Raw genomic sequence first — 12746 nt, 5'->3', positions numbered from 1 at the left:
AGACTTTTGGCAGTACCACTTGCCCAGTTTGGGGGAGCTATGCACTGGCAAGACCACGTCTGAAATGCACTCAATGCAGAGGGTTTCACGTACATCCAGCCAGCACCAATGAGACAGGCTGCTTCTGTAAACCCCATGTACCTGTTTAAACGGAGTAAAACAATCCCAGCCCCAGCCTTGGTTTGAAACTGGTCTGGGGGAGACATGGGGAAGGGTAGCCCCCTGCTTTTGGGCCATTGTAATTTTAAAGGGAGAAGGCAGCCTTGAGGTTGGAGCAACCACAACCCAGTTGTGGAGGCAGAACACAAGCACTTCTTTGCATTCTCCCCGTGTTCTGGATCTTCATTTTCTCTTCTGTCCGTGTTCTCCGCTTTCCCTCCCAAGGTCAAATCACGACAGAAGGATTGGACTCAAAGTGCCTGTTCATTTTGGTTTGGACTTGGGGAAGCAAGCAGGACAGAATCATATGTCCTAACGCACAGTTATACCTAAAGCCTCCCCAAAGAGGTCAGTTTGAGATATGGCAAACACCTTCTCTAATAAAGTGGCTCTTGTGTCTAAACTCAGCTCCGGAGAAATTAGTTTCTCAAAGAAAAGGGTGTCAAAGCAATACAAAAATTTTAAAACTTCATTTAGAAAAATACAAGCGAGCTGCTATAAAGAGTAGGCTGCATCTGCCCACACTCAGTAATCATCACCAAATTCACTGGGAGGCAGCAGTGACTCAGCCTGCAGTACACAAAGACAGCTTGTGCTCCCAATACATAATGAAACTGGGCTTTATACAAAATCATACATCCACATGCTTCCCATTGACAACACACATGCAGGGGAATCCCAGCACTGACAGACAGGCTGGGAATCATCAGCCCTTCCTCCTGCTGCTGCCCACACTCAGACACAAATACATCTCTGCAGAAGCACACCTCACCTTTGCCTCAGTCCAGGAGGTAGGTTTTATCATCTTCCAGCTGAGTTTACTAGGACTTGGAAACCAAAAGAACGTTCAAAAAAAGATAGATGAGAGTGTGATATATTTGAAGTGGGAGGAAAACTAACTCTGGTCCCCAGCTACATCCCACTATCTTTTCAAATGTCACCTCCAGCTCTTAAAAAAAAAAAAAAAGAGATAAATTTATGCATGGTTTTATTACATTTCTCCATTGTGTGAATGGATTAATCATACTTCCAGTAAAAAATCTTAAGATACACAATTACTGCAGTTCACCGCCTGCCCAACAGCCACAAGAAACACAGGGCTTCCTTACAGACTGTACTGCTTGCTCCCATACTCATGCTGTCACATGACTTTAAAAATACGTTTCTCAGAGACACTTTCTGTGCTGGCCTCCAGAATGACTCCATCCTCAGCCTTTTTCTCAGAACCACCACTAGCTCCTATCAAAACTAACTGATACAGGAGGTCGCTCAGCAAATAGAAAAAAACCTGTCCTGTGGAATCAGGACTTTAGCAGCACAACACATTCAAGTTATAAACCGTTCTACCTGTTGACAGCAGGGCTCCTGGGCTCTTACTCTAGTTCAGCTCTGCCTTTTGATGCTACCTCAGCCAAATAATTTCTCCTCCCTGCTCCTCAGGGAGAACACTCACCTGTAAACCAGGGACCACATGCACCTACTCACAATGGGGTAGAAAGGATTAATATTATTAGTGCTGCAAACCCCACCTCTAAATCCCCCAACGTGGGATGGGATGGGGAGTAGGATCAAAACAGCTTTATTATTAGCCCCTGCTGTGGCACTGACAGGGAAGGCCTCCCTGAACTTTGCCATTTTCCTTGTTCTATGTCCCAATGTTTCTCCAAGCAGCTCTGGCCACCAAAGCTCTTCAGATCTCTACAGGCTTCCTGCAGCATGCACTTGCCTTGCACTCCAGAACAGGGAACACACAGGCTGGAGAAGCTGGTGTGAAGCAACAGGCTTCTCTCTGGATTGCCCACACATACATTTTACCTTGTATAACATAGTGGACATACACCCTCTACTCACACCCCTCCCCCCACCCCCCAATACAGGCACACTCCATATGAAGTTACTTAATTTTAAGTGCTGACACTGTGAGAGAGAACATTCAAGTCTTCAGTAAAAGCCCTCTTGCTGCCCCTTGATTCTTGTGTGGGAGGCACCTTTCTGTCCTGAGCCCACCTAGTGCCTGAGTTGCCAGAGCTCAGTTGCACCTTGAGCTTCCCATCTCTTCTGAGCGACAAAGCCTAGCAGACAGCTTAACTCACTGCCACACAGATGCTTGGCAAATGCGAACCGTCTTTTTGTCCTCATTTCTGTTTTCCCCACCTGAAGCCAGCTGGTGCCAGCATCCCAGTTCCAGCGATGACTATTTTTAAGGACACATCTAAAGCAGCAGCTAAAAAAGTTTGGGGAGAGAGCTTTTAAAGGCACCAAGCAGGTGATCTAGAAAGGATCTCCCTCCTCCAGTGGGGTTCTCGCCCCACCACAGCAATGCCACATCCTGTTTGCTTTGTCCAGCACTGTTCCGTGGTCTGCCTGTGCTTCTGACATTATATTTCTCCAAATGGATGCATGCGAGAAGATTTATGAAATGATGGGTATAACCTTGTAGCAGCTACAGCAGTGATAGGTCTGTGCAAGTGCTCACTGTGAGCAGTCACTTTGGTTACGGTTTTCTAACAGCATTCGCATTTAGGCCAGACTAACAAGAGCCTTCCAGGACTCTGTGACTAATAAGGGCAGCAGTGGGATTCCCAAAAAGTTTCCATGAAGATTCAGAGTTACACAACTGTCACCTGCAGGAGGATCTCTGAGGTCTTCGTTTCCAAAAGAGACCAAGATGTCATCAACCAAAAGGGGGTTTGGGATGCTCTTGAAGATGTTACCCATTAACAGTAAATTTTTGTTTCCATTATGAGACATACACACAGTCCGACTCACAACCAGGCACCCTCTGCTTACACGGCCCCTTTCCTTGCAGGATCTCAAAGCTTCCCTTCCCCAACCCCCAAAGCAACTTCTCCTAGAGGAGAAATACTTGAGCAGCATGGCTCCACACCTACTTCTCACAGACAAAGAAGGGAAGGCAGGAAGGTCCAAGCTGTGAAGCTCTTTGTGACATGATTCAAAAGTAAGACATTACACTGACTCATCAATTCAACCTGTCACCTGAAACCAAGCTGTTGGGAAGCTTGCACTGGGAACAGACACATATATTGTTCTGCTTTTGTGCTGAACTTGGATGTAATAAAGCCAGCTGGGCAGCAGACACAAGAGCTTATTGGAAGCTCTGTCTCTCTACTGCTTGAGGATATTTGATAGCATCTGCCTTGACTCTCACTAAAGTCTCCAGAGATCTGTGTTGCCACAGCTCTACTTGGGCTACGGTTACGGAACCATGCAGTTTACGAAAAGCATGCAGTTCCTTTAGATATCTAAACTTTCATGTTGCCAGGCAGCTAATTTCTGAGTGATCTTAAAGCAGTTATCCAGAAAGAAAAAATAAACAGGACATACACTAGATCATCGATGGATCTAGGCATTAATGAACCAAATTACAAGACCCTTCGGAAACTTTGCCAAGTCTCTGCAACTGTGCCAGAGCGGGCGGGGAAAGCAATAGTGTCTGGGACATCGTAACTAGCATCATTCCATAACACTGGGTGAGTAGGTGTCTCTTTCGCCAGCGCTTTTGCACATTAAGCAAGTCAAATGTATTTTGAGCGCCTGGTGACTGCTGAATACAGGGGTGACAGTAGGTCTCTCAGCCAGTTTTCCATAGAATCACCATGCTTGGTCTTCAGAGCTGGGGTCTCTCAATGGACAGAGACACAAAGGAAAACTTCTTGCTAGAGGAAGTTAATAGGTGGCACTAGTTAGCTCTAATTCACGGCCAAATCATCCCACTGACAAGCCAGAGAACAAGCCTTTGGGCATTTAAACAAACAAACAAAGACCACATTGCAAACACCCTTTTTCACCTTATCTAAAGCACTGGGAAGGATCAGCTAAAATTAAAGACAAATGCACTGACATAAACACGGCTGCTTGCCGGAAACAGTGTCTACCTGGTCATCAAGTCTCTTTTTGTATTCCATTGCAAAAAGGAAGCACCCTACAAATTATACCAGCTTTAAACTTCTTTCCACTGCCTCCTCCCCAGAGCAATGCTCTCTAGCAGGAGTGAGCAGACCATGCCACCACCATCTGGAGGTGCTGAGATGTTACATCCATCTGTGAAGTCCACCAAAACAAACGGCATCCAAACATAAAGCACCTATATATCCAGGGCTTCAGCACCTCTGCAATAAACCACAAACACACAGCAACAAAATAACCTAATCACTCTAAATAAAGCAGTACCTAATTTGCTAGCATCAACTTCCAGAAATTCACACTTTAAAACCCAGCAATGGTCATGTAAAAAAAGCCATTAGAGAGGCAAACTCAGCCTTTCACGTCATATCTGGCACCAGGAAGAAGAAGCCTTGATAACTCATTCAGGCAAAGGTGGTGATTGAAGGCTGGGACTCCTGGGCTCTTTTCAAGCCCAGTCACTTCCATGCCATACTACAAGCTCCTTAACAGTATGGATGGGTTACTTACACCTCATCGCTTCCCAAGGCAACTGCTGTTCCTAAGGAACTAGGATCCTTAGATGAAAGAAACCAGAAGGACAATGGGTTATCATCAGGAACTAGTACTGACATAAGCTGGAAACAGCATCCAAAACCAAAAGTAACTATCCTACCTATTTAAGGCTGATGCTTTAGTCTCAGAGAGGTGCAAACGTAGCACCAGCTGAAGCCCCACCTTCCCTTGCCACAGACCCAGCAGCATTAATCAGCACTGCCACTTACTTTTCTGACCTCTCCAAGTCTTTAAGATACACCACCACCTGCAGCTGTAGGCACTTCCAAAATACATAATTAAAAAAGATTTGGACCAAGGTAAAAGTTAAATTCACTTGGCCCAGAGGGCTTATTTCCTCCCAGCGTTACGCTCCCCTGCCAGGGCTATGTCAACAAGCAGAGAGACACAAATGTCTTCTGCCTTTTATTCGCTTTAGGGGCTGAAGAACAAGTTGTAAGTTTTCTGACCCTGCAGTCACGGTGAGCTGTTCATCATAATTTCAACAGGCATGAAACCATTCTGATGTGGGTTTCAATCTCTGCTGGGCCTTTGGATCAGACCACAAAAGTATGTTTGTGAAGAATTTAAGGCAAGAAACACAACTCGGCAGAGGCAAGCAAAGGAAGTACAAAAGGCACAGAATATTGGCAAGATCATTTTATTAAGAGTTCATCTTTAGCCAAATAATAGCCCTTTGACGAGTCTTCAGCACTCAGGTGCCAAGCTGCATTTCCTGACTCTGGCTGCACCATTACACTGGACCTCCCGCTTCAAATTACCCAGAAAATAGCAGCTTTCTGAGTGATGCCAAAACCTGCTGTACTTGAGGGGTGATTGAAGAGGGGTAAAAGGCAGCTCCAAAACCTGTTCTGAAAGTTTTGATACATATCCTGCTGTATAGCCTCTTTGGTAGCCACCTCCTCAAAAAAAAAAAGTTCTTAAAGTGATTACCGATCTAGTTGAGGTTTACTATTAAACAATATAATGAGATAAAGTACACTGCATATATACACTCGCAAACATTGGTGCTGGGCCTATCTGCATGCATTCTTCATACTTTTCCTACAACTGCCCATTTTGGCATGAAAGCACTCTCTTTTCCTCCACCTAATTCTAGGTAGGAATTATGCAGTGACAAAGTTACTTATAGTTAACGTTTCTCCAATATGCTAATCATTTTCTTCATCCATCAGCATCTACCATGTGAAGTAAGACAAGAAATAAAAGTTGAAATAGACAGATTTGAACTCTAGAAGGCAGTGGGAAAATCCAGACTATGCTGTAATCAGAGAAAGCTTCAGTTCACACATTGCATTTACAAATAATTGGAGGTGAAGACAACACCTGAAGAAAGGCTGAGAGAGCTGGGGCTGTTCAGCACAGAAAAACCTTACCGTGGCCTTTCAATAATTGAAGAGGGCTTATAAGACAGATAAAGAAAGACTTTTCACCACAGCCTGTAGTGACAGAACAGGGGTTTTAAACTGGAAGAGAGCAGATTTAGATTGGATATAACAAAATTTGTTACAATGAGGGTAGTGAGACACTGCAACAGGTTGCCCAGAGAAGCCGTGGATGCTCCATCCCTGGAAGCATTTGAAGTCAGGTTGGATGGGGCTTTGAGCAACCTGATCTAGTGAAAGATGCCCCTCCCCATGGCAGGGACCAAAAAAATCCCTTCCCAGTCCAAACCATTCTGTGATTCAAAAAGAATTTAAGCGCTGAAATGAAACTAAGCTGGACCAGTCTTACAAACAGATTTTTTTTTTTTAAATTATTTTCTTAAATGGGTGATTTATACACTTCCCCCTGAAAATGTGGTTTTAGAATAGCAGCACTGACACAATCTTAAATTTAGCAACACAAATGGCATCACTACTATAAGAGGAACTTGATGCATCTGCGCTCTGACAAGGGGATAGGATATCACAGGCAGAACAAGAGGTACTGCAGAACAGTATTTGGAGATTTGACGTGGACATTCTCCGCTGCTCTGATCTACAGGCCAGCATTGAACAAGAGGGTCTGCTTCTCCCATGGCCAATTCCTCGGCATCAGTATAGCAGTTTCCTTCCCCTTGAATTCAGTTAACCGGGCCCCTCTATGCCCTCCAACCCATCTTAAAGCCTGCTACAGACAACCTGTGACAACTACAACAGGGACAGGCAAGAATCACAAACATTTCCTCAATTTCTGTGAAACTAAGCAATGCTGCCACACCTTCTCCCAACACTAATTACTCCACCAGGTCCTTATGCAACGGAGTGGCTGCATGTAGTTTGGTAAGTTCTCCGGGACATGCTTCCATCTTACTTGAGAATGTGCTAGCTTACTCCCAGGCCTCAGCTTTTACATGGTTTAACTCCAGGGATAACATAATACCTGATATTAGCCAAGCCATTGCAGCTTTGGACATGTATAGTACACTCCTCTCAAGCTCGTTTGCTGGGTTTAGCTCATACTTGTCACACAAGCCAAACACACATATGCAGCACCATGCTGTTTAAACCAGCTACATAACATTTCCAGCTAGATGTGATGCAGAACAGTGCAGTCAGGACATCCTGGTGCTGCTCTCGGCCACAAGGAAAACTCAAAAAGCCCAGCATAACCAATTCTAAAATGTTCACCTAGCAGTGAGTCTGCAGGGAGCGTGAAGCAACCATTTAGACAGAGAAAGAAATGCTGCATTTGCCCCAAGAAGGGATTCAACTGTCAGCACAGCACACAGTTCTACACAGCAGGCTGCTGAGAAAGGCCCTAGGTAATGCTGGAACCAGAAAAACAGAGCTAGTTTTACGCAAGCACGGTGCCTGGGTAAATCAGATTGTGTCTGGGACCCATAGAAGCACCACCGCATGACTGGTACATGAACAGACCAGCTCCCTCCAGCATCTCAGCAAAAGACGATCCACAGGTATCTGACAAATTCTTACATTAAAAGACAAATTCTTACATCCTCTCTCAGGATGGAAGAGGCTGCAGTCTGCTGTAAGATGCAGTATGTTCTGGCAAGCTGGACAGCTAGATTTAGAAGCATCTGCTTCTCCCAGCCCAGTGACAGCCCTGGGAGACTGCAGATCCTGTCCCAAAACAGCAACAAAAAAACAGAGATACCCAAGAAGAAATCTGAGAGAAGTAACTAGTTCCTTGAATTCCTCTCTGCTGAATGGACTACCCTCACAGGTCAGATGGCTGCAGCTCAAAGCAGCACTTGAGTAACTAGCATCATGTATCTCTGAACAGAGAGAAATACAGTTACACCCCAGAATACAACTTTTCAGTTTTGATCCTAGGAAGGTCTCAGCAAACAAAGCTATTAAGACTCAGCCAAAGAGGAGGACAACGCTGTGAACCATTGTCCGATATTGTTAAGTCACTCCAGGTTTCATCTCCTTCATGCTATGGAGGTAGCTCAAACTGTCCCTTAGGAACCACTCAGCAAAAAGTGAAATGCCTGGTAACTAAGGGGTCAACTGGCTTCATATCCTACTCACCTCCAGGGCACCAGTCCCCAGTCAATCCCCATTCATCAGCAGGAGGAGAGATAAGAGAATGAACCATATCCAGGTGATTCTCCTTCACAACTGGCAGGAGTTGATTCGGGAGTCTTAATCCAGCTCCTCAAAAAACAGGTGGCTGCCTCCAGCAAAGCATCACCATTGCTAGCAATCTGTTGAGATCCATCCTCATTTGTGCAATCCCTGGAGTCTGGTTTACTACCCAGTGAAGCTGCCATCTAATATCACACTTTGCCATCTTGGTGGACAGAGAAGAAGAAAATCAGTCTAAGGTCTTTCCTCATAATCTAATCTCTTCTATAACAAAACACCTACATTTGTAAATATGCACACACGCTGGAATAAGTTTCCAAAGTTTTCTATGCAGATACAATCTGTCCTTGCATTCCAAAGAAACAGGACTGAACAGGGGGAAATCTTTACCAATATATCGAAAATGCAAAGAGCTATGGATGAAGAATTGAGACCCTAAGAGAATATCTATTAAAAAAAAAAAGATTTCAGCAAATCACCTGTGAACTACTGAATTGCCATTTAATCAGGAAGGAAGACTACAGCAAGCATACCTGGTATGATTTAATCGAGAGTTTCCAGCACAAATTCAAGGAGGACGACACAGAGGTTACATCAGTCAACCTTAATAGGCTATAGGTAGCAAACAAGATAGAAATAAAAAAGAATGGTGCATAAGGAATCGGAACTATTTGAAGTAACCGCAGGGAACCAGGTCCCAGTTCTCAAAGGGAGATGGAGAAGAGGTCAATGCAAGAGATGAGACAAGACTCTCCGTAAGTACCAGTGACAGAAAACCAAACTGAGACCAGCCACGCGCAGAACTCCTCTGCATGCTGCCAGCAGGAAAAGGAGCACTAAGACAAAGATTTAGAATTAGCAAGGGCATGGTTTTGATCCGTAAACAGGCACGTGTTCATCTGCTTTCTGACAAGCAAACCAGGTCCCACAACATACTTCCAGTGCTCCCCATGCAGACGAAGGAAAACAACTCCTGTGGACGCTAACGATTTGGGACATCTGTGGCCTACAGCATGCTCTTCCCTACAGTAGCCGTTCTTTGTAACGCCTGTCAGCCTTCTTAGCACAGCTGGCAGGTACGGACACATCTGCTGTTCTATAGGTCTTGAAGAAGCACCCACAACACCAATCCAAAGAGCTTCTCTCCCCACTGCACCATTCCCTACTGTTAGGGCATAACTCTTCAGTCTATCCTTTGTTTGGTGATAAACAGACACCAAAGCTTGGCAATATTTTCAGCTCCCTGAGCAGGTTCTCTCCCTTTATCAAGTCTTTTTTCCAACACTTTGCCAACCCTTTGGGTTCCTTACACTCTTTAAGCTTTGACTTTGCTCCAAAAATGAAGACAGACAGTAATCTGCACCTACTGAGCAGCACATGCTGGATTAACAGCAGCTCTGCATTTCCAGCTCATGTCGCATCTGAATCCTCTTCAGCAGAGTGGTTCAGCTTGTAATGGATGAGCAGAGGCCGCAAAAGCAGTGGAAGCTATAATAAACTCAAGGTTTCTTTGTACTCACAATTACAGTGGCATCTTTGAGCTCTAAGAAAAAGAAAGCCTGTCCTGGAAAGTTAGAAGCCTGGCACTTCTGCCAGCAGCTTGCTTAGTGCTCCTTGCAGTGAAGCTCATTCCCTTACCACTCCCACTGCCTTATCAGCACGTATGGCTAGAAATACACCTTGTCAATGCTGAAGCACCACAAAAGTATACAAAGAACAGGCAGAGCTAAAGCAGTTGAGCTCAGCTTTAAGTGCTCAGGAGAAAAGCTAATGCATTCCCGAGCTGATCAGCCTCTACCTTAAGAGGATATCTACAAGCAACAGGTCATTCAGATTAGACAGATGTACGAGTCTTCGTAGTATCTGCAAACTGGTAGATCAGCTCCCAGGAACAGAAACCAATTCACCCCTCTGAAAAATCCAACACCTGGCTTTGGGCACAATTATACCATGTGAGACCATCACAGAGAGATCTAACCAAAAAAAAAACCCACCAAACGAAAAACGCAAGGGAGGTGGGATGATCATCCATGTCACGTTTTAGCTGAGCCTTTAAACTGTATACTAACGTGGGGGAATTTTAGATTCCCCAAGAATTCACAAGTCAAACCGTTCAGGAATGAACAGCAAGGATTCTGGTGACGCTTCCTCCCACTTTTTTTTTTTAAATTATTATTATAAATCTTTTATTAGTAGCAGGGAGTTGCCTCACAAGGAACATTTCACAGTGCAGGGGGCTACTGTGTACAGCACTGCTGAAGGGCAGAAAAATAACAAGAATGTAAACCTTAAGTCTAAATTAAAATTCAAGATAACGTCTAGAATGGGTCGGTACAGCCAGCCCTGATGTCCTGACCACTGCATCTTCACTGCCTTTGATAGAGAAGCAAACTGTAGTACAGGTCAGCCAGGCTCACCAACAGCTAGCACACTCACACTACAGCAAACAGTCAACCTGAGGCTGCGTGGGAAACAGATGAAGACATGGCAGAAAAGGGCATATCCTGGGACAGAGTGAAATAAGAGGAATCTTACACCAAACCCTGTGCACAACAAATAAGCTGGAGTAAGTCAAAAGGACACAGGTATAGCAGAAGCAAGTACAGACTCCAGAGAGAAGAGAGGCAAATAAGGACTTTACCAACAAGTTCAGATCCCCTGTGGCCTATCAAAGAGCTGGAATAGCTGCTCATTTAAGGAACAATCCTTAATAAAAGAGCAGAAAACCATCGGGGTCTGCAAATCACCCTCAATGAGCTGTTTACGAACTGGCTACAGTCTTGCCCACCATTGAAGGAGCTGACACATTCTCGTTGCACAGCACTCCTCTAGATTTGCGGTGTCCTTTTCAAAGGCAAACACCCTCCTATAAGCAGTTTCTGAAAGGCAGAGCATCATCAAGCCCTTTATAAAACCAGAGGCCAGTGCAGCGGCCTAGACCTGGGCTCAGCTTTCTTGCCCATCTCAAAACAGAAAGGGGCCAGAAAGAATGACAACTGGAAACCAGAAAAGGTTGCCACCAATGAAAGAGATAATCTAGACCATATTCCAAGGGAAATAAGGGAAGGGATTAAAAGAGATTCACACAGTAAGTGACAGAAGAGAGCTAACAATCCACCAGCTACATCTATTTACACGCTGTATCTGGAGCTCAGAGGGAATCAGGAGCTCAGAAGGACAACCTCTATCAGGCCATTTCAAACAGATCAGAGGAAGACTAAGTAATATCAACTTACCTGTGAAACTTGCTGCCAGAATACTGCACTGGCAGGAGTCAGAGGCAACTTTGACACTCAGGCAGACAGCCCAAACATCTACAGGTACCCAAAAAAGCCCTGTGAGGATTTAAACACGTCACAAGGCAGAGAACAGCGAGTAGCAAGTAACAAAACAACCGCTCCATGGATCCCACTAGAGGCCTACACAGACCCTCTGAAACCTCTCCTGAACGCACTCCAACCAAGCCAGAAAACAACCAACTCTCCAGCATTTTCACTCTGGTTGTTACACACAGCAGGGCCCCACAAGTCAGAGATGTTTCCAGGAAAGCGTTTCAAACAAAGACGTTTTCCGTGAGGATGCCAGAAAACTTTACTGTGCTTCCCAGGCACGAGAAGGGATGCCCGGCCACCGGCGCCGTGCGGCCTCCTCTCCCACCTGTTGCTCCCGTTCCTCCTCAGCCTCTCCAAGCGCCGCACGGCACGCAGGGGGCTGGGGAGCGCGGCGGCCGCAGCCAGGTCAGGCGCCTTCGGGTGGCACAAGGCTGTCCCCGCACCCGGGCCAGCACGCGATGCGCGGTGCGGAGGAGCACCCAGGCACCATGTGCGCCGCGAACTCGCCGAGGCAAGAGGCCCGCTGCAAACTCCACACACCAACACCGCGACGAGCCTCGGCCAGCAACGCCCGGAGACGGCGGAGATCCGGCCGGACACCGCCACCGAGCGCTGCCCCGAGTGAGAGGCAGCCCCGGAGCCAGACACCGGCCGCCCGCCCCCCTGGCCCGCGGCGACAGGAGCCCCGGGGACACGCCAGAACCGGGACCACGGCCCCCCGCGGGGATGGGGGAAGGCACGAGGACGCGGGGAGCACGTCGCCGGCGGGCGACCCGCGAGCGGCGCGTCCCCGCCCGGCAGCACCGCCGACTGCTCTGCCGGCCACAAGCCCAGGCCCGGCCCGCTCCGCCCGGCTCCGGCTCCAACCCCGGCCCCAGCCCACCAACGGGCCAGCCCTCGCCCCCCGGCGGCGCGCACTTACCGGGCCGGGCCGGGCCCTGCGCCGCGGGGCCGCCGCCGCCGCCGCCACCACCCCGGGCCGGGCCGGGCCTGGGCCAGCGCGGGCCGCCCGGGCGGGGCGGCGGAGACGGCGGGCGGACGTGGGGACAGGACGGGGGAGGGGGGGACAGACACGGCCAGAATGGGGAGAAAAAGGGGAAATAAACAGGGGGAGGGGGGGAGGGGGGAAAAAGGGAAAGGAAAGAAGCGGCGGACTCCTCCCCCGGCGGGCGTGCGCGCTGCGTCACTGCTCCGTACGCGCTGCGTCACCATACCGCGCGCGCCGTGCGCCCGTTGTCGT

At 47.3% G+C, this 12746-nt stretch overlaps 1 protein-coding gene across 5 annotated transcripts in view; it reads right to left on the bottom strand.

Moving 5' to 3' along the window:
- The window catches only part of R3HDM2 (R3H domain containing 2), a 60066-nt gene extending 47620 nt beyond the window's left edge, over positions 1-12446 (bottom strand). For all 5 annotated transcript variants that reach the window (XM_086478768.1, XM_086478767.1, XM_086478770.1 and 2 more), the window contains exon 1: positions 12429-12446. The gene's annotated coding sequence lies outside the window, so the exon portion shown is untranslated. The remainder of the gene's footprint in view (positions 1-12428) is intronic.
- Between the last annotated feature and the right edge of the window lie 300 nt (positions 12447-12746).

The sequence above is a fragment of the Leptosomus discolor genome, chromosome 27 (genome assembly GCF_034619465.1).
Source record: "Leptosomus discolor isolate bLepDis1 chromosome 27, bLepDis1.hap2, whole genome shotgun sequence".
Taxonomy (NCBI): Eukaryota; Metazoa; Chordata; class Aves; order Leptosomiformes; family Leptosomidae; genus Leptosomus; species Leptosomus discolor.
This window is presented reverse-complemented; position numbering and strand designations above follow the sequence as displayed.